Source organism: Crocodylus porosus, unplaced genomic scaffold (assembly GCF_001723895.1).
Source record: "Crocodylus porosus isolate Cpor-Errol unplaced genomic scaffold, CroPor_comp1, whole genome shotgun sequence".
Classification (NCBI taxonomy): Eukaryota; Metazoa; Chordata; order Crocodylia; family Crocodylidae; genus Crocodylus; species Crocodylus porosus.
In genome coordinates this window covers 43,023,345-43,046,894 of record NW_017728931.1, presented here as the reverse complement: position 1 = coordinate 43,046,894, position 23,550 = coordinate 43,023,345, and the positions used below count along the sequence as shown (strand labels likewise).

General features: G+C 46.0%; 1 protein-coding gene across 6 annotated transcripts in view; it reads left to right on the top strand.

The window, feature by feature from the left end:
- Positions 1-2,595: 2,595 nt before the first annotated feature.
- Positions 2,596-23,550, top strand: part of KIAA1549 (KIAA1549 ortholog) — a 214,590-nt gene continuing 193,635 nt past the window's right edge. For all 6 annotated transcript variants that reach the window (XM_019544720.1, XM_019544716.1, XM_019544719.1 and 3 more), the window contains exon 1: positions 2,596-2,846. The gene's annotated coding sequence lies outside the window, so the exon portion shown is untranslated. The remainder of the gene's footprint in view (positions 2,847-23,550) is intronic.

Sequence of the window (23,550 nt, the reverse complement as noted above, 5' to 3'; positions counted from 1 at the left end):
CAGGCAGTGAGTGGGGAGGTTGCAACCAGCTACACTGAGGTCTGTGGAGCTCCAGCCCATCTTGTTCCCAGCAGTGGGCAGTTGTTCCGGGCAGATGGTGGGGGAGCTGTGAGGAGCCTGATCCGTGTTGTGGTAGCACAGCCCTGGCCTATTTCCCACTTTCCACTGAGGCACGCATGTCAAGCAAAATGCCTTCACGTACGATATTCTGGCACACGTCAGGGGGTTGCTGAACCCTGTGCTAGTACTTATTAGGGCTGTGCAAAATGTTAACGGGTGTTTCATTTCGAAGCTGTTTCGACATGCTTCGAGCTTGAAACAGTGAAATTGAAACAAAACAAAAGCCTTCAAAACAGCTTCAAAATGAAATGAGGGCACCCAAAACATTTTGAAAGTTTCAAAACATTTTGAGTTTCAAAGCAGCCCGGTGGTGGTACGCAGGGGAGAGCCAGGGCTGCATTCTGAGTGACTCTGCCAGCCCCACAGACCTCAGCTCAGTAGCGGGAAAGCCAGTGGTGGAGACGGTCCAAGCACAGCCCTGGGTCTGAGTGCAACCCAGTGGCGGGAGGCTCTGCAGCCCCACGGAGCTAAGCCTGGCAGCAGGAGGCGGCAGAGAGCCAGTGGTGGATCCGCTCTGAATGCAGGCTTGGCTAGTGGCTCTCCACTGCCTCCTGCTGCCAGGCTTAGCTCCGTGGGGCTGTGGAGCCTCCTGATACCAGGCTGTGCTCATCAGGGCTGTGCTTGGAGTGGCTCCGTCACTGGCCCTCCTGCCACCGGGTTGAGCTCCATGGTGCTGGCAGAGCCACTTGGAGTGCAGACCTGGCTCTGAGGCAGTCCTGGCCACTGGCTCTCTCCTGGATGTCCTGTCATCTGGTGCACAGATCTGGGGGCCCACACCCCTGGGAGGAGTGTGGCACAGCCCATCGGCTCCCAGATCTGCACGCGGGATGACAGAAAGCTGCTGCTGCTGGCAAGTGATGAATTTTGCTTTCAACTGTTTGAGGTGCAGTTTCGTGAAAACCCCTGCTTCTGTCTCCTTGAAACTTGGCAGGCTTCCTTCCCACAGAAGGGGCTACCATCCCTGCAGTTTTCATCCTTATCAGGCAAGAAATGACAAAGCTATAGGCATTTTCATGATTCCCCATTATAGCCTCTGGGTAAAACGTTGAAACAGCAAAACAGTTTCGACGAAACGAAACGGAACAGTGCTTCGAAATGAAACAAAACAACAAAATGAAACACCGTCCCTTTGAAATGGTAAAACAGGTCAAAATGAAACAGCACTGTTTCGCACAGCCCTAGTACTTATAGTTTGGGGCAATACTGATGCCAAAATACAGAAGACTTGAGAGGTTTATTATAGCAAAAGTCTAAGAAATAATTTTACCTCATAAAAGAAACTCCTGATGGTAGTTACATTTATAAAACATTGTCACCACTACTAGCATGGTGGGAAGCTTGTTAAGGACAGAACAAGCATCCTTGCAATGGTTTTTCAGATGTCAGGCTGTTGAAGAAACAGAAGTGCGGTGCTTACAGAGTCAAATACAGGATCAAGTATAAGTGGGGAAAGGTTAGTACCTTGTTCAAATATCTAATTGTAAATGCTGCCCTCCCAGCAGGAGAGCAAGGACTTGGTTGCTCAAGGGAATGAATGAGCTTGGGAAGAGATAGCAGTCTCTTTTGCAGCAGTGCAGTGTTTCTGATTCATTCAGTGCAAAAGTGGGTGCACAGTTGTGGGAATGTCCTCCAGGACAACTAAAGCTTCCTGATAAGGTAGTCCTGACAGTAAAATAGTGTTTGATTCTGGAATATAGTATCCTCTCATAATACCAAAGTAAAAATTTTTTGGTCACGAAGGAGAAGCCTGGGGTTTAACAGTGGAATATTGTAGGAGAAAGGAAACAGCCAGCCATTAGAGTGATCACCTTTGATATCATGCTGGCAACAGGGAGTCTAGGCATGTTTCCCTCCTTGAAATATTTAAACTTAGTAATGTTTCATTTTTCCACCCTCCATGTGTTATTTCCCTATTGGGCCAAGTCTTCTGCTGGTATAAAAAAGCTTGATTAATTTCAACTGTGCTTGTTTATATGGCCAAGGGTCCGGCCCTTAGCATTTTTCTCCATGAGTTATGGGAAGTCTGTAAAGTCGGTTCTGTCTTTTCTAAAACCATAGATAGCACTTTGTTCTGAATGTCAGCAAACACAGTGCTGTTTTTTACAAGGTTTCTAGCACTTGATTCTTTAGGGAGGGTACAATATTTGCCTCTTGTGATCAGTGGTTACTATTGGAAGCCAAATTAGGAGATCTCTCATGTATAGTTAGCCTGTTTAGTTGTGACTCTGCAGCTGGAAACAAGGTGAGGCAGCTCAGCATCCCAATGGGAATCTCTTTCAACCAGCTGCAATTGCTCAGTAGTTATGAGACTTGTTGCACAGTTGTATAAACAGGAGTTCTAATTAGGTGTTGTGGAAAAATGGCCTCTTCAGGTTTTTTTATGGCTTTTGTTGCCAAAGCAGAGTGGGAGGTGGGTGACTCTTCTGTCATATAAGTGTAACCGTAACTTTGATTTTTTTTGTCTTGTCAGCAGCCACAACCCTTTGATTTGAAGATGATCTCTGCCACAGCTCATTGATAGATCTTGAGGTGACTTCAGAGTCCAATCTTTGAGCCACACACCTGTCTACAGAAGTTGTGAGTCTTTCTGCAGGGGAAAGGAGGCTGACTAAAGGCTGCAATTTCCTTCCCCCTGGCCCCTTGTTCTTCCTCCACTCCCTCTTCTCTGCTTCAAGGGCAAGATGGTTTACTTTGAAACAGGCTGCTGGTTCCTCCCAACTCTTGAGGTATGCATCCCTTTTCTTGAGAGAGCCCCCCCACGTGACACATTTCACCTCTCAAAGTTCTGCATGTGGCATGTTTGGAGGCGGAAATGTGGGGTATTCATCACTTAGTATTCTCTGGTGGTGTTTGATCCTTGCCTTAGAGGACCTATGTGCTCCCTCTTAGGAGGAGCTCCGTGACCACCAGGCTTTCTCAGGGGCTTGTGCTGAACTTCTCTTGACAGCTTTGAGACTTAAAACAGAAAGATTATATCACGTTATCCAAGGGTTTTCTAATGCTAATTATCATAAATGAAACATGTGAGTCAACACCGGCCTTCACGTGTTGGTGTTATAGGTGAGTAGTTCTCAACCTTTTTTTGTACCAGGACCCACTTGTAAACAGTGCCATAGCAAGCAGGGTGGGTGGGGGGAGAGGGTTGAGCAGGGTGACAGCCCTGGGTGCTGAAGTGAAGGGGCACCAACAGCCGGGGCGGAGCCCCGAGCAGCTTGCTTTGGAGGAGCCCCTGACCGGTGGAAGGGCAGCTCCCACTGCTGCTTGCATTCCCAGCCAGCGTGGGGGTATGTGCCCCCCGAATCTGTGAGTGGAGTAAGGGCTGGCTGTTGCTGCCAGCTTTGCCCCGGCCGCCAACCTTCGTTGCTACGGTACTGCTTGCAAGCATCGATGGCCAGTCCTGACCCAGTGCCCCTCACTCCCTACCTGTCACCTCCCACCCCTTAGTGCAGGGGCAGGCAATTATTTTGGGCAGAGGGCCGCTTACTGAGTTTTGGCAAGCCATCGAGTGCTGCAGGACAGGCAGCCAAGGGCAAATAAATATTAATTTTCTAAGTTTTTAGGGGCCCCGTGGGCCAGATAGAATGGCCTGGCGGGCCCCATTTTGCCCACCCCTGCGTTAGCTGAAACTCTGCCAGCCTGCAGGGGAAAAGCCAAGGGCTCCCCACACTTTTCTGCTTTCAAGGAAACTCTATTTTTACAGTTTGTTCCCACCCTTTCCTATAGTCTTGGGTTGAGAAACGCAGCTACCAACCCCGGGGGGCCGGGGGGTACTCATGGCAGACAGGAGCCAACGCTTGCTTTATTTCCCCTTTCTTTCCCTCCTCCAGAAGTAAACCCCACCCTGCAGGAGGACAAGACTCCCGACCCCTAGCAGCAGGAGGAGGAGAGGACGGTCGGCCCTGCTCGGGGAAGGCGCAGCGGACATGCCCCCCACACGCACGACGCCCTGCCGGGGCAGGCTCCCGCCCTCACGCTGGAGTGTGGGGGGGGGTTGGAAAGCTCTTCCACTGGGGGGGAGGAGGCGGGGCCTAGTGACGTCACCCGCCGGCCCATCCCTCAGCCCCCAGCTGAATGGCCGGGGCTCGCCCCTCCCCCCTCCCGTGCGTGCGGAGCTGGGCCGCGGGGCGCGCGCGCAGGTGCTGGGCTGCTCCGCTCCGTCCCCGGGGCTGCTGCTCGCCGGCGGCGGCTGGGGGCCGGCATGAAGCGCCCGGGAGGGCCGTGAGCCGCCGCTGCTCCCCGTCCGCTTTGCAGCCCCGGCTCGGCGGCGGGGGGTAGATGGGGGAGGATGGACGCGCGGGGGCGGCGATGACTTGATGCGGGGCTGGGCCATGGCTGCCGGGCTGCGGGGCTCGGCCCGGCTCGGCGCCGCGCTGCTGCTGCCCCTGCTGCTGTCCGTGCCCGCCACCCGCTCCGCGCCAGGTAAGGGAACAAAGGCAGCGGGATGCCGGCTCGGGGGGCGGCGGCCGGGGACAGGGCTCTGCTTTGGGAGGAGGGGAAGGGAGTCGTTTCCGATGTGCGCGGTTTCTGAGGGAGGGGATGGGGCCTGCAGAGACCCTGCGGGAAAGCCGGCTGCTTGGCCCGGCGGCTGGCTCGGGCCATCAGGTGTTTGGCACCCACTATGGGCCTTCGCAGCCTCGGGGTCTAGCGCCCTCCTGGTGCCCCGCGGCGCTGTCTTGGGGTTCCTCTGATGGGCTCTGGTGGCCCCAGGCGTTCCTGCCCAGCTGGACTGGTGCTTCGTGTGTGCTGGGTGTCATGGTTTCACAAAGTCTTGGGCACCATGGCCGCTGTGATGCTCTCCCAGATGGACCCCCCCCTCCCCCCTCCCCCCAGTCTCCAGAGCAACAGCATTTATTTTTTGTCTGAAGGCAGTTCCTAGCATCCACAAAACGGAGGAATCTCTAGAGGTTGTGTAGGCCCTGTGGGTTGTTGCCCGAGGGCGCTTGTTGAAATAAAGAACCCACCCTCACCCCAGCAGCTTTTAAGTGGCTTTGGCATCCCCGCATGTTTGGGCTCAGGCTGAAATAATGTTTCTGGGATTGCTGGAGCACATGGTTTTTCCGTGGGGTGTCACAAAGTCTTGGGTTTGGGGACGGTGGCCACTGCAAAGCTCTCTCAGATGAACAAGCCCTCAAATATGCCAAAGCAGCACAACCTCTTTTGCCTGAAGGCAGTTCCTGGAATGGGAAAACAGGGCTGTGAGGAACCTCGACAGGTCATTTTGTCCACACGGTTGCACGGCGATTTAAACAGAGTCTCTGTTTAAACCGCCCCAGACAAAAGGTTGTCTAACCAGTGCTTAAAAACTTGTACTGATAGAGAGAGGTTATCTGGTCCAGTGCTTAACCACCTTTGTAATTGGAGAGTTTTTCCTGGTGTAAGTTAATAGTTATACTTCATGTATTAGCTTAGAGTGGTTGCTCTTTTCAGCTACCAGTGAGTATATGCTCTTTTGCTTTAGATACATTAAAGTAAACTATAAAGTATTTAAAAATATGCTTCTCAAAGAAATGCCATTGAGTTTTGGACTCATATATGCACATTCCTTATTCCATATTTGCTCACAGATGAGTGTGCCTGCTTAAACGCAACAGATGACATTTCATACAGCAGGCCGTGTGGTGATGTAAGCTTTTGTTTTTGTGGTAATGTGCATTTTTGTGATGTCCCACTTTAATATTCTTTAAATGATGATATAGGCGAGGTATGAAAGCTGTTTTGTTTTTTTTTTATACAGGTTAGTTAAAATATTTTTAGCTACTTGCTTTTGACCATAAATGAGAATTGTTTAGCTACTCTTGCATTACTTAGCAGCTTTTAAGTACAGTGGCTGTGGACTTGTCATTTCTATTAATATTGAAGATGTTGGCATTCTGTATTTTCCTTTTGATGCAGTTTTATAAGTAAACCAGTTTCCTAGCTGTTGGTGGGTAACAGGATGTCTAATTCAATATTAGGACTTCTAAGGTAAAGGGGTTGGAGTTGCCATTTGCTCTTGCACTTGCTCTCACATCCTGCACAGAAGATCAACACAGTAAATGATTTTCTATCTTACCTTCCTTCCTTCATCTTTATTATATCTTGTGGAGCTTTTGGGTTTACCCAGCACTTAATGAAAACAAGAGATGGTGTCATATAACCTTATTAGACTTGGAGTCTGTTCTTTAGCTTACCTGGCATGAATGACTCCTTCAGCATCTACTGCCTGTCACTCTGAGATACAGAATACTGGACTAGATGGACCCATGGTCTGACCTAGTGTGGCATTTCATGTGATCTTTTAATGCTAAGCACTCTGAACAGCTGGGTCCTATGTATATGAAACTAGGTGCCCAAAAATTAGTGAATAGTTGTGTCCTTAATTTCTCTGCATCTCTTACTCCATTTGTAAACTGGGTATAACAGCTGATCTTTTACAGTTGAAAAAGCAAAACTGTTGAACGGGCTTATAACAAGCTGATGAAATAACTCTTCTTTACAGCAACTTGCTTCCATTTGAAATGATGAAGAGGACATTGCTTCTGCTTCATTTTCTTCAGTACAGGCTCAGCTCATCTTTTGGAACACGAGTCCAGCTGCATTTGTAGTCAATAGAAACATTTCCAATTATTTTTTTTCCATGGAAATTGAAGCCAGATTCAGCCAGGTGCTTAAGCAAATGCTTAACTTTAAGCAAGTGAATAGACCCTTTATGGGTTTAGAAGGAGTTGTGTGTAGAACTGTGGTCTTGAGAGTACAGTGGTTGTAATTTATTACTTTAACCTGGGTAACTCCAGTATTGACAAGGGAGGGGAGCTTATCTTGTATTGCCACAGTGTCATCAAGCTAGAGAGGAGAGTTATGTGCAGGATGACTATGGAAAGGCCTCTGAGGACCAGAGGTCAGGTTGAGTTGTGGGATGGGGTTTCAGATGGATATTATTTCTTTTTCATTGCCTTCTGTGATGGTTACAGTCATCTGTTTGGGATGGTATGTGTTTTTTTGTCTCAGGCAATTAAACTTGTCAAGCAGATTTTCATATCTTTACAGAGTACTGAGGTGGCTACTAGTCTGCCTTTTAGCCACTGCTCTGCTTGCTAAATTTGCCATTTGTCAGATGTCAGCTCTTTGCTACAGGTTGCTGATGTATTGCAGAAACAAGCTGTTCCTTGTTAGTACTGAACATGGGGATAATATAGCATGTTTCTCAGTTGCATCTGTATTGTGAGTTATACTACTCTTTGCAGACCTAGATCTTGTCTCTTCTATGTAGACATGGTCTCTCTCACTCTCCACTGAAGAAATCAGTCCCTGACAACTTTGATCTGTCTTCTCTAATACTCTTCAGGTCTTTGACACTGTTTAAAAGGGCAGTGACTCAAAGATTATCCTTGGTCCTGGAGAGGCTGGTGACTATTGTCAGGAGTCCTGCTGACCTAAACAACCTGCTCTCAGTTAATGATTTGGAATGTGAGGTTTAATTTCTGGGGTTTTGGAGCCTCGCTTATAATGCAGGTGTCTTTGATGCTTTTTGCTCTGTATTTTAAAATCTGTTATCCACAGCCTTTCTCAGTATTATGTAATACAAGTAATATAAATTACTTAAGAGCTAACTATGCCCTGTTAGAACTTGTGTATAATGGGCAGTGGGGGTGGGAGAACCAACCCTGTGAAGGCAAGTTGAGATTTTTACAAATTTATTTAAAAATGTTCAACTAATGCTACTCCATGACCCCTAACTTTTTACAGAGTCAACTTTAAATTCTTTAACAGTGACTAGTTTTCTAGGCATGCCTGACAGAGAACAAATAGGCCTGACACCTCCCCCTTATACAGATTTATCAGCTGCCTCTTTGGTTTCAGCTTTTTCACTTTTAAAGATGAGTGCTGTTCTGCAGGCCAGAAGCCAGGAGCGCTGTTTTGCAGGCCAGGCATGAGGGCAGTGGATCAGGATACTAGAACACTTAACAACCTTGCTAATTGGGATTGACCCCTGTGCCCTTAGGAAAACAGGCAGTTGATGGGGAATTGTACAATGCGCTCTCACCTCTGTATTTCTGTACTGATACGAGTGTTGCAGAATGGTTGCAACTTCGTAAACCTGTTTCTTATAGGAGGATGCTGATGCATTCTTAGGAAAGCCAACCCTCTCCTCCTGTTTTTGAAGCCATTTAGAGTCAAATATTTCATTTTAAAGTACTCAGCATATATGGAGATTTAGAAAGGTGTCTTCTCGAAGTCTCAGAAGTAGCAAGTGAGTTCCTAATCACAAAGAGGTATTCTTCAAAGGACTCCAAGAGAAGGAAAGAAACTGCAGGAACAACACGTGTGCTTGGTTGGAGTGTGGTTGTTTGGCACACTACTGTAATTTCCTCATGGTGGTACATGAGACAGGCGATGTAACAGACTGTCAACAGAACAGTGCAGCCAGTTATACTGAAAATGCTGTGAAATACACACAAGGAAAAACCTGTTGGAATATTATGCACAGGGCTAATAGTCTCACTTGTTAAAGTTGCCTGATACTTGTTCTTTATAAAACCTGGTTGCTTATAACTGCCAGCTTTAATGGTTTAGACTGAATTTTTTCATGCGTAGTCTTTGGGTTGAGATTTTTTATAAACAGCCTGAACAGTTCAGTTGGTGAACTTTCTTTTTGAACAGTTCTGATGATCTTTTCTTTGAACAGCTCCAATGAACTGATCATTTTGGGAAGAGACATTAAAATTTGGGAATGGGTAGCCTTTGTGTAGGGCTGTACTTCTTGTTATCTCTGTAGAAAATCTGCCCAAGTATGGCTACTCTTATAAGCTTCTAAAGAATAATAGTGGAGGCTTCAGACTTTTAGCAGCTGAAACTGAAGAATAATATGTCCTTGCTTATCAGGCTTCACACATGCCATCCTGTCAGAGTAACTGTCCTCTAAGCAGGGTGACAGGTGAATTTCAACTCTTCTTGTAATGGCTAATCCCAGGTGCTCTGAAGTGTGGGCTGAGCCTGACACTGAGACCTGCTGTCCTGTGTTTCTAATGATCCACCTGGAGGCAGCATAGAGGAGGAAGCTTCCTGACTCGAGTGCAAAAGGGATAATAGCTTGATTGAAGCAGGAAGTCTGAGCCTAGAATGTGTGTAGGGCAGAGAAACTTTGCCTGGAAAAGAAAACAGAACTGGAAGCTGGAGTGGAAGAGGGCACCAGAGAGGAGGATGATGGAGTCTGCAGTTGGCTGGGGGGACACTGAGATTGGACAGAGTGGTATGGGGAGAGGGGGCAGACTGGGATTGGAGGAACAAGATGACTAGGTATAGGAAATGATGGGAGATCAGGAAAAGATGGGGAGACTGAGCTAGCAAGGATTTGGAGTAGGGGATTAGGGCAGGGTAGGCAAAGAGATATGAGACAAGGAACTGGGGAGACTTGGAACTGATGAGTGGGGAGACTGTGACTGGAGCCAGTGGGATGGAGAGAAAGACATAAGAGCTGAGAGGTATGAGAAATTGGGACTGTGAGCAAGGAGACTAGGGACAATGAATTGTGGGGCGGGGGTCGTCATTGATATTCAAATACTGAGAGTACAGGAGATCAGAACAACCAAGCACATAGATTGGGACTGGCATGAGGAGCCTGTGTAGTAGAGATTGGGTAGGAAGGAGAAGAGCACTAGCACAAGTGGTAGTGTATGCTAGCGGTGCTCAACCCCTGGTGCTGTCATCTGACTTACAGGGCTCCATAGACATCTGTGGGGAGCACTGCGAGTCATGGTGCTGAATGTTAAATAGGAGATGCAGCCCAGCATAGAGCTTGATCATGGCTGGGTAGAGTTGGCATGGGGGCCTGTGGCCCGGTCCTGTTTGGGTGCCATTCTTCTGCCCCGTGGGGCCAAAACTATGCACACCATTCATATATATGTACAAGAAACACTCACTGCTCTTGCCTACTTCATCAGTTCAAATAAAAAGGCCTGCATGGTGTATCTAAAGGTTCTACCCTTATTCATGGGGGTGTGTGTGGAGGGAAACCTTAGAAAGTTCACCCATACACAACAACAAATGAAAGAAAATTAGGATTGCAAGGTCAAGTGCTGTGGGGTAGGAGGTATAGGTTGACCCTGCAATCTTGGTTTGGTGCTCTATATGTGTGATTTATAATGATCTTTGTCTACATGATAACATGTTTCCCCCACCCCCATGGAGGCCCTGGGATGCTGCCTGGAGAAGTAGCTTTTATCTCTCCTACATAATCTCTGTGTGATCTAGGCAAGTCACTTCAACCAATCTTTTCACAGGTATGTGTTCCTCACTGTCTGAACTTAAGATGCTTTGGTTGGATTTTAAGAAGTACCAGGCACTCATAGCTTCAGCAGAGGTTAATAGAAGCTGTGTTTTGAAGGGAAATAAAGCAGTATAGGGGATATTTAATGACATGATTAGGAAGCAGGTTCAAAATAAACAAATTAAGTTTTCTTGCAATAAATGTAATTAATTTAAGCCAGTGCTACAAGATTTTGTACAAAGCCTACAGTTTAACTGGGTTCAAAAAAAGGATGAGACATAGTCAAGCAGGAAAGATCCATCACTGCTTATTAAATATAGCACTTTTTGGCCTCTCAAAGCTGGAAATTGTAAGGGAAGAGGGAGGGAAGGGGATGGTCGGTCTGCATAGGCCCTGCATAAAGCTCTTCATTAACAACCACCCTCTATCATTGTGAGATGCAGAATACTGGACTGAATGGGTCTGTAGTCTGGTCCAGTATGGTATTTTTTATGTTCTTACAATGTTAAGTACTCTGAACTTGAATAGCTGAGCTGTGTACCCAAAATTATTGAATAGTTGTCACTGGTGACTCTGCATCTTTGTTCCATTTTTTAAAATGGGTATAATATCGCTCCTCACTTCATAGGGGTATTGTGAAAATAGTCATTAGTATTTGTAAAAAACACATAGTGTGGTGATATAAAGCACATGAGGAAATTAACATCTGTCTTCAAAGCATGCTGTGTCTAGAGTGTACTAGCATAGGCCAGGCATTGAAAAAACTATAAAGCAAAGTACTCAGGAGTTACTCATTAAGAAAAAAAGTCCATCTGTGACATTTAAGCATGACAGGATGCCTGTAGAAAAATAGCATATTATCATGTAATTAAAGACCATAGTATGGTTGCAGAGAAGTGCTAGATTAAGGACACATAGGTAACTTAATGTTGGTATTTCTTCACTTCTGAGCACTTGCCTTTGTAATCTTAATGTTTTTTAACATGGCATTTTGTATGTGTGGGGAGAAAAAAAAAATCTGTTTAATAAATTCTATAGACTTTTGGCAATAGCAGTGAGCCATGAGCTGTTAAGAGGTACAAAATTTCCAAATGGAAAAAAGGTGTGTTTTTATTTTTAGGTGAATGGCTCAATTCATTGTGCACTCTGTTTTATGATCTATAGTTTGTATAACAATTCATTAAATGAGAGAGAATACCAGAAAATATGAGGGAGTGAGCCCAAGCTAATGTTGATAAAGGGATGTTAAGTTCTCTATTTTTTGAGGTTTTTACTTTAAAGTTTTACTACTTGGCAGTAACAAAACATGTACGTTTAGTTTTCTATGTATAAAATGCCTAGAAAAATTCCTGAGGACACGCATCCATTTCTTATGTCACATGTGTTTCCAAAAAGTGTGTACTCTTCTTGTTAGTACTCATGTATTTGAATAAGTATGGGTTCAGGAGAGGTGCAGTTCCAAGCATTACAAAACTGTACTGGTGCTTTTATGACATTAGCTGGTGAAAGGACTGGGGACTGGCTACTGCTGATGCAAAGTTAGGGACTGACCAGCATTTGCATGGTGGGTGGGATATCCTAGCATGCAATGTGCTTTGAAGACAGATGTCCAAAGAAACAACAACATGGGATATATGAAATACAAGTGACTAAAGAATAAAAATGTAGGGGCTCTGCTACACTGGAAGTGCTAAGCATATGAAACTGGATCTCTTGACTGAAACGTTCTAATGCTCATTACTTTTTAAAGAGTGAAATGAGGGGCCACAGGACTTGGGGTAAGTTGAAAGCTGTCTAATACCTAATAGTCTACATATGTGCAGGTCCCTAGCAAGGCAGACCTTCTGGACTAGTGATGCTTTCTGTTGCTTGTGCTCAGTGCTGCAGTTTGTAAATGTTATTTCCAGGTTTTTAAAATCCAGCAAAGTTATGGATTGCATTCTTTACTGAGGACTACTTGCTTGCCAGATGGAAATCTAGCACTGTTCAAGGCTCAGGTGTGTGTGTTTGTACTGAGGAAGATTGGTCTTCCTCTCCTCTCAGCTCTTCAAATGGCCGAAGAGAGTCTCCCAAAATAAATAAATAAAAGTCTCTCCTTTTCTTTAACAGCTGATTTTTTTTAACTCTTGCTTTCTTGTCTCAGGACTAAGCATTTGTCATTGCTTCCTGTTTAGAAGCTCTGCTTCCTGTAGTCCTTTTTCAGCATCTGCTTATGGAAATGTTTGCATCTCTGACTTAAGTGTATAATAGAGTGGAAACAAACATCATCTTTGTACTGTCATACACATTTTTATGGGGACACAAAGTCAAAGTAAACAGATGTCTATATCTTGTGTTGCACCACATGTTCCAATTTGTACCTGCAGCAGAAGGTAGTAATAAATTGGGCTGCTTTATTGCAGCCCACGTGTTTGCTTATGGTGGAAGAGCTTGGGTAGTATGAAGCTGCCAGGGCTCTCCTGCCTCCGTGGACCAGAGGGTCTTCAGGCTTGAGCCCAGTCTTGCACACTTGAGGGGACCAATCCTGCCTGGGAATTCCTAAAGTCTTGGAAGTGCCTGCCTTGCTTTCCCCGATCACCCAGATCTATCTCTCCAGGGGAAGTCGGGGCTTTATGGTGAGTGTCTGGAAGCAGGGGACCCCAGGCAGCACATGGGAATCCCAGTGCATGTTCCCTGGTGCAGCAGGAGCCTGGGCTGTGAATGTGGATGAAGGACCTACCCCATGGGGGAACCAGGAAATCCCTGCAGAGGGATCTCTCCTGCTAGCACACAGGGGGTAAGTTGAGGGAGGGCACCTTTTCAAATCTCCTCTTGCACTTGCAGATGCACGTGGGGAAATCCCTTGCAGAATGACTTTGCTGTGTAAGTGGAGATGGGTAGATACACCTCCCAGGAGATCCCCTACAGGGGATTCAGCTGCTCAACACCTACATTGTGGCACAGCTGATCACATTCCACTGAAGATGCTTGTTTCTGCCCTAAGTTGCAGATCTACCAGCAGCTTCTACCCTAAGCTGCAGATGCCATCTGCCACTTATAAGGAGAGTTGTGTGGCATCAGGTATGTTTATACCATGGCCCTGTCACTTTTGGGTAGATGTGTCCCACCCACCTGCATCAGCTCTCGGTGCCAAACCCCAAAATGTACTTGTAAGCCACTCTGGGGGTGTCCCCACTGCCCCTCTCAGGAGAGTGGCCATGGAGAGTGCTCTTGGAGCAGCTTTACTGCATCCTGTCTGCATTTGGGGTGTGCAAACAGAACTGGATGGCTGTGGTGTGCTTGAGAGCATCTGTCATGAGTTACAGGGTTACAGTGTAGACATATCTCTAGTGGCTGATAAACTCTTACCTAGCTGTTGTTCGGGCTCTGATTGTAAATGGAATTAGTTTAGAGTTTTATGTGTTCAGACTCCAATGGCTGTACCTTTTAATCATAAAGCTATCACAAGTAATTGGCACAACCTGACAGTATCAGCAGACAAAGTACAAAGCATTGTGGGGGAGGTGCCTTTAAGCTTATATTCAGGCTTTTGGTCAGGCAGAATGGGGGAAACTTATAGCTTAATTGCTCTTGTTTCCAGTTACTTCATTTCCCAAACACATACACTCACTCAAAGCTGGAATTGATGTTGACTCAGTACTAGTTTATGCATTATAGTTGGGTAAGAAATTGCACAGTGCAAGAAAACAAAAATCCTGATCCAGATCAGAAGTCTGGTTTGAAGATGGTTTCAATTAGAAGTTGATAGTGACCTTACTTCCTGTCCTTACACTGAAAGATGAAACAGATCTGGGCTTCTAGCCATCAACTTCCAATTCCGCAAAGACGTAATACGTTCCACTCTTAAAGAACAAAAAAATTGGTTTCCTTTGTCTTTCCAGAGTGCATGGGCTTTTTATAGTAACATGGTAAAAACTTATTTAAAGGCATATTAACTGCATTGTACTTCAGTCAGAAGAGGTTTTGTTTAAGGTTCTTATAACTGGAAAAGGTTAAAGAAAAGAGTCTTGTATTGACTAAACTTCTTTGAGCACCGGATAGCGCTTTTGTGAATAGTTACTTTGGATGTCTCATTATAGTCTGTTTATAACTATAAAAAAAAGTCAGTGCATGTCTAGAGAAGACAAAACACATTTTAAACTCATTTTGTCTTTTAAAATTTTACTAGAATTCCAGTAGACACTGTTCTAAAAAACAAGCAGCTCCTTCCCTTTCTCCTGCCCCTCCCCGTTCAGTCCCTTCAGAATTTTCTAAGGGTGATTTTAAACATAATAACAAAGCAGAACATAGATCTTTCTGTTTTATACTGATGTATTAATTCCGGTATCATTTCAGTATTTACCACTGCTGTTTACTGTATATAAAGATTGTCAAGTTAGAGTTTGTACTCAATGAACTCAAGAAATCTTGCGGTTCAGTTGACAATATCAAGTTTACTAAGCTTAAAATGATTTAGTATTTTTTTTATGTTTACAGTTTATGTACATTTTTAATTAAAAATGCTTGAGCATGAGATCTTGTTGGACTTTTCAGAGGGCTGTGTTATCTTGCCTCTTGGCAATAAATGCACTAAAGGTGCCTATACATGTGCTCCAACACATTCTAATTTGGAACACGTTGGAGCAGACTCAATTAACCAAGTCTGCTGGAGTGTTCTAACTGGAACACTCCAGGATGTTGCAAGGTCACATGTATTCAGTGTCCTACATTCAGAATAGCCATGGGGGCACTTCTTAACTAAAACTCATCAAACAGGCTTTAATTAAAGTGCCCCCGTGGCCATTTTGAAATGTGGGACGCTGAACATATGCGATGCCGCAGCATTTTAATTAGAGTTGCTGTCTGGGAGCCACTCTAATTAAAATGCCCTCCTCCTACCCCAGAACACATGAACAGACTCCCTAAGTTTCTTGCATCATATGATCTATATAGACCACATCATTTAAAGAAGATGCTTTAGAAATGTTGTAGACCTCTTTAAATATACATAAATTGCGGTATTTCTTTTTTTTTTTCTCTCTTCCTGAAAGTGGATCCTCTTTAAATTACCATAAGTTCAATTGTATTAACTTTCTGAGGAAGAGAACTTTAGTATTACCTAAGATAGCTTATCTAGACACACACAAAATCATAGTCTTATATTTGATGCCTTCCAAGGAAGGTAGCCAGAATTTGAGATTCCCTGAAAAAGTGCTTTGCAAGTGTTATGTTTCATTTCAGTCGTTGGTCTGACAGTCTACCTTGAATGAGTTGGAGAGGGTGGAGAACCTTGTATACAAAAAGAAAAAACCTAAAGGAATTTACTTTAAAAAATGGCAGCATTACTAAGAAGTGCCTTTTCTCTGGAGAATTTTGGTTATTCCCTCACACTTCTCAGTTCTGATGGACCTGAAATAGCCCCTGTGACCTGGGGTTGTCCTAGGGCAGCAGGCTTGCAAAAGCTACCTCCATTAGTCCTGAAAACTTAGTATAACTATCTTCTGTTTGTAATGTTGGCTGTGAAATACATGGTGCCCCTTTTATTGACTTGGAGGGGGTGAGTGTTTTCACCCTGAGCGTGCAGCCGCGAAGAGTATCAAAATGTCTTTTGCTATTCTCGGTTTTATCCTCAAAACATTTGAAAATGTATTAACCCTGAAATGGAAGCATCACTTTGAGTTCTTAGTGCTTGTTGATATGGTTGTTTCTTTCAAACTACAGTAAAAGCTGTGCTATCCGGCACTTTACCATATGGAATGCTCTATTAACCGGCATGCCAATCCACGGGGCAAAAACGAAACCGGAAGTTTCACCATGGCACTTCTGGTTTTGTGGAGTCCCACTTTGCCAACTTTGGACCACAGCCCGAGGCAAAGCAGACCGTGTGGGGGCCCCGCTCTGTGTCCCCCAGCACACTGATGCCAGGGAGGGAAAGCCATGACTCGCCAGACGTAGCGGGAGGTGCGGCAGCCCAAACAGGCAAATAACCAGCACTCTCAGATAACCAGCATATTTGATTAACTGGAACTCCCCATTTCCCACGGATGCTGGGTAACACAGCTTTTAGTGTGTGTGTGTATGTGTGTGTAAGTGTATGTAGTTTGACAGAAACAGCCATCATCATATCCAGTATTAAGAGATCAAAACAGGGACCTGTACTTCAGGTCATTTGTCTGTGTGTGTGGTACCTGAGCAAGAGCGTTCTCAAATTTTGTTTTGTGGGAGAAATGTTGTACAGAGTTGTGGGGTTTTGTTTTTGTTGTTTTTCCTTGCAGCAGTAGGTGCAAGCAAAGTTGAAACACAGTAGTTAGGATTTTTTTGTAAACCATTGTCAGTAATTGTTCAGTAGTAATTTTACCATAATTACTCCAATTTAAAAGATGTGTCCTCCACCCTCATTTAACATGGCCTCCCAACTGAGCCTCTCCTCTCCTGCCCCCCCTCCCCCACTGCATTTTCCCCTTACCTTTGCTCCATGCCACGAGCTGTGTCCGTGCTTCAGCCTGGAGCACTGAGTAGGCTGCTACAGGTCAGGACTGGAGCTAGTGTTGGCTCCTTGCCACTGCTGTGGGGTGCACTGGGGCCATGCTCAGTGCCTCCAGGCTGCAACATGGATGGAGCCCACTGGCACTGGAGCAAAGGTAAAGGAGAGGTGGAGGGACAGGTGGGGCAAGATACTTTGGGGGCTGGAGGGGACCTGAGGCTGCAGGGGGCAGAAGCAGAGTAGAGGGAGGAAGCTGGGGTGGGGGGGAAGGAAGGGGGTTGGGGAATGGGGAGTGGCACAAGGTGGGTAAGTGGAGTGGGGACAGGTGGCAGGGGGTTGTGCCCCACTACCTCTACACTATCTGCCCCCTACCACCTGCCTCCCTTACTGCCTCCCCCTCACTGCCTGCCATATCACATGCCCCCTTACTGCCTCAACTGCTGCCTATCCCTCCACTGCCTGCGTCATTACTGCCCCCTCATAAGCTCTCCTCCCCACCCCACCTGCAGTAGTTGGGGGGGAGGGGGTGAATTTAAGATGGTCCTCCAATGATTAGATTTCATACATAGAAGATTATAATGTCATATAAATAGTCTGATTTCTAGCTGTAATAGGCACCATTTATTTAAAAACTTGCAGCCCACCCATAGCATTCCCTAATGGTGTATGTTCCAAGTGGCATATTTTGAACGAAGTCTTGGGATAGATGACTTCAGTAAACAAGCAGGTAAACAACACTCTTATGTTTTTTCCTGTGGGTGTTTTTGACTCCAGAAATGCTTGGTCTTGGAGTCAAAGTTGCTCATTCAGACTCAGCACCCTCTGAAATTAGTACCTCTGTCTGTTTGTATGGAATATGTGGGAATGATTAAACATCACGTGGGTGCAGATCTAACCAATTCCGTCTCCACAAACACGCTCAAATGAAGTTTTTCTTCAGCTGCCAGACTGCAACCTAAAATGTCAATGCATGTTTCTATTCCTTGTTTTTACTCTCCTTCTATCTTCTTGCCTCCAGTTCTTTTTATAGGACTTTATATGGTTTCTCTACCACTTCCATTGTCTGTTTCCTTTATGTCTCTTCTTTTTCTTGTATCTTGTCTACTGCTCTTTTGTGATTTAGCTGCTCTGCAAGAGTGACCCTCAAGGAGCCCCACCAGTTTTTATCATGTGTTTGACTAGATCCCAGAAGTGTTGGATACACAAAGGAATAGGATTCTACTCATTTTGGTTCTGCGCTCTTTGTGGGTCTTCTCAACTCTATAGGATGAGAGTAAAACTAGCTCAGGTCTTGGAATATTATGCTTTTTCAGGGAGGGGGAGAAGAAAAAAATGCAGGCTACCTATAGCCCATGGTCATAATTGAATCCCTTTCCCTTTTTGAAGGGAGAACTCCTTTAGAAGTTAGTTTGTCAAGGGGAAATGGGTACTTATGAATTTGTCTCTTCCCAAGATAATCTTTACTATTGATAAATATTATGTAAGGAATAACCTTCTCCTTCCTCCCTACTAGAACTTGCTTAATTGCTAGTGATATTTTTTCTGTATGGGCAGGGCTTGAGCTCTATTTTTATTGCTAACAATTTTACAGATTTAAAGGTGAGAAGAACTATTAATTGCTTGCATCCAATTGTCACCTTTCCTGTTCAGTATGTACAGTATATGACACTGCTGGACCAGTTTATGCTTGGATTTGGGGTGAGGTGCCATCAATATGCTGATGATGTTCTACTCTCTCTTTCTCACCTGACCTGCCCCACCCCAGTCTAAATCATTTCCTAGTGCCTGGCTGCAATTGAAGTTTGGCTGTGGCTAAACCTATATTGAAGCTGAACCTAGACAAGGTCGAAGTGATGGTACTGGACAGACTCCTTGATCTGAGGGCTGCACTGGGACTTGGGACACTTGTCACCTGAGGTTCATCCTCCCATTGTTACTCAGGTTAGCAGCTTTTGGGTGTCCCTGGTACCTTTGCAGATCTTCAGATAGCAGCAGTGGCTAGGAGTGCCTTGCACCAATTCCATCTAGTTTTAATTTCAGATTATCATCATCAACTGCATCCACACCTTTTTTACTGTAAACCACGCTGGGCTGCTGTGGAGAAAGGTATCATACCAGTCAAACAAATGAATAATGAAATGCATCAGTTTGAGAACCTGAAGCTGTTAAGTTCCACCAGGGCAAAAACATACGAGTGAGTTGTAGTTATTTAACTTAAATTTACTTTTATTGTTGCAATATTTTTGTGTTGACTCTTGATCAAGGATGGGCAATTATTTGGGTTGGAGGGCCACTTGGGGATGCTGTGGGCTGGGTCACTACCCCCCACTTCTCCGTGGTACTTCAGTCAGGGTCACCACCTTCCTCCAGCTCACTAAAACTCCCTAAGTGGCTCTGTCCTGGGCTTTGGCCCTGTACTGTCACCACCCAGTGATCCTGGCCTTGGGGTCACCATGGAGACTGGCTTGGGACTCCTATGGGCAGGGTGTGCTCAGCTGTGCAGATGGGATGGAGTTGTGGGGAGGGTGCCTGGGAGCAGGGTGGCTAGGGCCAGGGCTGGGGTTGCAGGACAGTGACAGCACAGGGCTGGGGCCTGGGGCACAGCCATGATCTTCTCCTGGGACCCCCACTGCCCACAGAACTCGTGCCTGTTGCAGGGATGTGCAGGCAGTGGAAGATGCCTCTGTCCTGGGCCCTGGCCATATGCTGTGATGATCTACAGTCCTGGCCCCTGTCTTCCCATCCTGCTCCTGGATGCTGCTCCCTGCTTGTCTGTGGCCCCATCCCATCTACCTGGACAAGTGCACCCTGCTTGTATGGGTCCTCGGCCAGTTTCCATGGAGACCCTGCCTGGCTGTTCCCTCCAGTGCCCCTGGTGGTAGGTTTGGGGCAGATGGGCTGGGTGTCTGGGCAGTGGGGCCAAGTCCAATGTGGGCAGCAACAGCTGGAAGGAGCTGCTGCTTTTGGGAAGCGGGGTCCAGCAACCGAGCCACCCCAGCCCTGCTGTGTGCTCAGGGGCGGTGGGATCAGCCGCATGCACCAATGGCCCAGGTGTGGCTGAGGGACCTGCTGGAGGCCAGATAAAATCCCTTGGCAGGTGAGATCTGGCCCGGGACCATCTTTTGCCCACCCCTGCTCTTGAATCTGCACACAGATAAGTACATAGTTGCATTTTGAGTTGTATCCAGTCTGAAATTGTTCCCCTGAGTAAGTATGTATCTTCAGAGCTCTCAGAGGGATGGTGGTCATCATGACTTGTTGGGTTAAACGAGCATTGAAAGCCTGACTAAAATCTGAGAGAGTGTTAATGTTCACAGTATGTGGCACATTGTGAAATGGAGTGCTTTGCTTGCTGATTGATTGACTGAATTGGGTTACAAGGTTACTGTGACATTTAGCCTGTAGGAGGAAGACTGTGAAAATTCTTTAGCAGTGTTTCATGTTATCCAAAATGTACTGTGATAGCCCAAACTGTGGGCTAAACCTACAGACCATAGTAGCAAATAGAAATTGGAAGCTAACGCCTTGCATGATCATGCCCAGGGTTTGAAAATTCAGTTGTCAGCACTGAGGATGAAATTTTCTTTAATAAGCGTAGGGTTTAAAGCAGGGCAGGCAATTATTTCGGGTGGGGGGCTGCTAACTGAGTTTTGGCAAGCCATTGAAGGCCACATTACAGGCAGCCAGGGGCATTATGTATTAATTTTCGAAATTTTTAGGGGCCCCATGGGCCAGACAGAATGGCCTGGTGGGCCACATCCAGCCCATGGGTTGTGTTTTGCCCACCCCTGGTTTAAAGCCATTAAGCTCTTCAGAATTTAGACTTTCAGTTTAGGGAGCATTGGGGAGGGGGGTGGGCTAGAACAAGAGAAGCTTGAAGAAAAAACAAAAACTGAAACCAGAAAGAAAACCAGACTTTTATATATCTGCTGAATGCTACCTTGGTCTCTGCTGCTGCTTCTTGCAATTTTCTTACTGCTGGAAGAATGAAATGAAGAGCACTTTGGGTTTTTTGTATATTGTTTCTATTCAGAGTCCACTGGGCAGCAGTGAAACTGCCAAGGACCATGGCATGTCAGTCTCGCTTACTGTTGCTTAGGAAAGCTGAACAGAAAAGTATTCATCAGGGAGAAAATGCAGGGTGTTGAGGGAGCGAGCAGGGGTTATTGCAGGGCCCTTGGCACGGCTTTACGAGCACTTGTGGTGCTCGGGCCAGGTGCTAGATAATTGAAAGATAGCCAATGTGGTCCCCATCTTTAAAAAAGGGAGGAGGGAGGACCCGGGTAACTATAGGCCCATCAGTCCTACCTCAGCCCTAGGGAAACTCTTTGAGAAGATCATCGTGGAGCACATCTGTGATGGGCTGGCTTCAGGGATGATGCTCAAGGGCAGCCAGCATGGTTTCATTAGGGGCAGGTCATGTCAGACCAACCTGATTGCCTTTTACGATCAGGTCACAAAAGCATTGGATGCAGGTGTTGCTGTGGACGTAGTCTTTCTGGACTTCAGCAAGGTCTTTGACACAGTCTTCCACCCCATCCTCATTAAAAAACTAGGCGACTGTGGCATTGATGCCTACACAGTCAGATGGATTGCAGATTGGCTGAAGGGTCGTACTCAGAGGGTGGTGGTGGATAGGTCGTATTCAACCTGGGGGGAAGTGGGCAGCAGAGTCCCCCAAGGCTCGATCCTTGGGCCCGTGCTGTTCAATTCCTTTGTCAGCAATTTGGATGACGGGGTGAAAAATAACCTGTTTAAATTTGCTGATGATACCAAAATTTGGGGTGAGGTGAGCGTGTTGGTAGGGAGGGAAAGACTGCAGCAAGACCTGGATAGGTTGCAGGGGTGGACTAACAAAAACAGGATGCGTTTCAATACTGACAAGTGCAGGGTGCTATACTTGGGCAGTAGTAACCAGCAGCACACTTAGAAGATGGGAAACACCCTTCTTGAGAGCATGGAGGCAGAAAGGGTTCTTGGAGTCATTATTGACTCCAGGATGAACATGGGCCGACAATGGAAGGTCACGGTTGGTAGGGCTAACCGGACCTTGTCGTGCATCCACAGGTGCATCTCAAGTAGGGCCAAGGAGGTGATCCTCCCCCTCTACACAATACTGGTCAGGCTGCAGCTGGAGTACTGTGTCCAGTTCTATGTGCCCCGCTTCAGGAGGGATGTGGACAACATTGAGAGGGTCCAGAGGAGGGCCACCCGCATGATCTGGGGACTACAGGGCAGACCCTACAGTGAGAGACTGTGGGACCTGAACTTGTTCAGCCTTCACAAGAGAAGGCTGAGGGGGGACCTGGTGACCATCTATGAACTCACTAGGGGGGACCAGAAGGGTTTGGGAGAGACCTTGTTTCCCCTAGTGCACCCTGGCATAACAAGGAATAACGACCGCAAGTTGTTGGAGAATAGGTTTAGATTAGACATCCGTAAGAACTACTTCACAGTTGGGGCAGCTAGGATCTGGAACCAACTTCCAAGGGAAGTGGTGCTGGCACTTACCCTGGGGGTCTTTAAGAAGAGGCTTGATGCCTACCTGGCTTGAGTCATTTAAGCCCAGTTTTTCTCCTGCCCAGGCAGGGGGTCAAACTTGAAGATCTACAAGGTCCCTTCTGACTCAACTTCTATGATTCTATGAATGTTCTTTTGCAGGGCCATGTTGCTTTAGTAAGAATGTTAGCTGTGAGGAATGTGTAGGGTTTTAGTGGTGGAGGTAACTAGTTGTGTTTCTGTATATACAGGGAACAGAGCTGCTCAGTATATAGGTGCCATTTTACATGGTCACTATTAGAGCAGAATGGCACCTAATTGCCATCACATTGAGATATGGATAAAATAGGGAGAGGAAGCTTCATTAAAAAAGGAGAACCTCGTGAAAGCAAAACTGCTTGCTGGCTCTTAGTTTTGAGAGCTTTTGAGCAGCTCCATTGGTAAACTGGCACATGGACTAGTGTTCTGCACTTTAGTACAACAGGTAAGATTTGCTATTTCCTTTCTGTCCCTAATGTTAATTGCACTGGCTGCTTGTTCTGAGAAACAAGCCAGTCTCTGGGCTTAGGCCAAAATCTTTGTTTTAAAACAATGTCTGCCAAGCAGTGATAAAGTTTATGATATCATTGTGTTGCAGGACAATGTCAGACCAAAATCATTCTTCAGTCATCTACTTAATTCCAACTGAAGCCGTTTTTGCACTTTTTTGCTGTGGTCTTGTCCCTTCCTCTCGCCTCCTTCCCAGCTGCTGATTGGCTGTGGGGCCCCAGCAGTCCTGGCCCTCTTCACTAATTGGCCAAGGAGTCAAAATCATGGCATAATTACAGAGAAAGCCCTTGGAAACAATGCATTAATCTAAGCAATCCATTTAATCTACATTGTAATGTCTTAAGAAAATAAATCTATGCACAGTAGGAATTGAAACTAATATCTTAACTTTATTTATTGGAGTTCTACAAATTTAGGAAGCAATTTTCATAGATTTCATAGACATTTGGGCTGGAAGGGACCTTGGAAGATCGAGTCCAGCCCCCCACCCAAAGGGCAGGAAGTCAGCTGGGGTCATAGGATCCCAGCAAGAGAAGCATCCAGTTTTCTCTTGAAGGTGTTCAATGTAGGTGCTTGAACCACCTCCAATGGCAGGCTCTTCCAGACCTTGGGGGCTCGGACAGTAAAGAAATTCTTCCTTATGTCCAGCCTGAAACGGGCTCGCAGTAGTTTA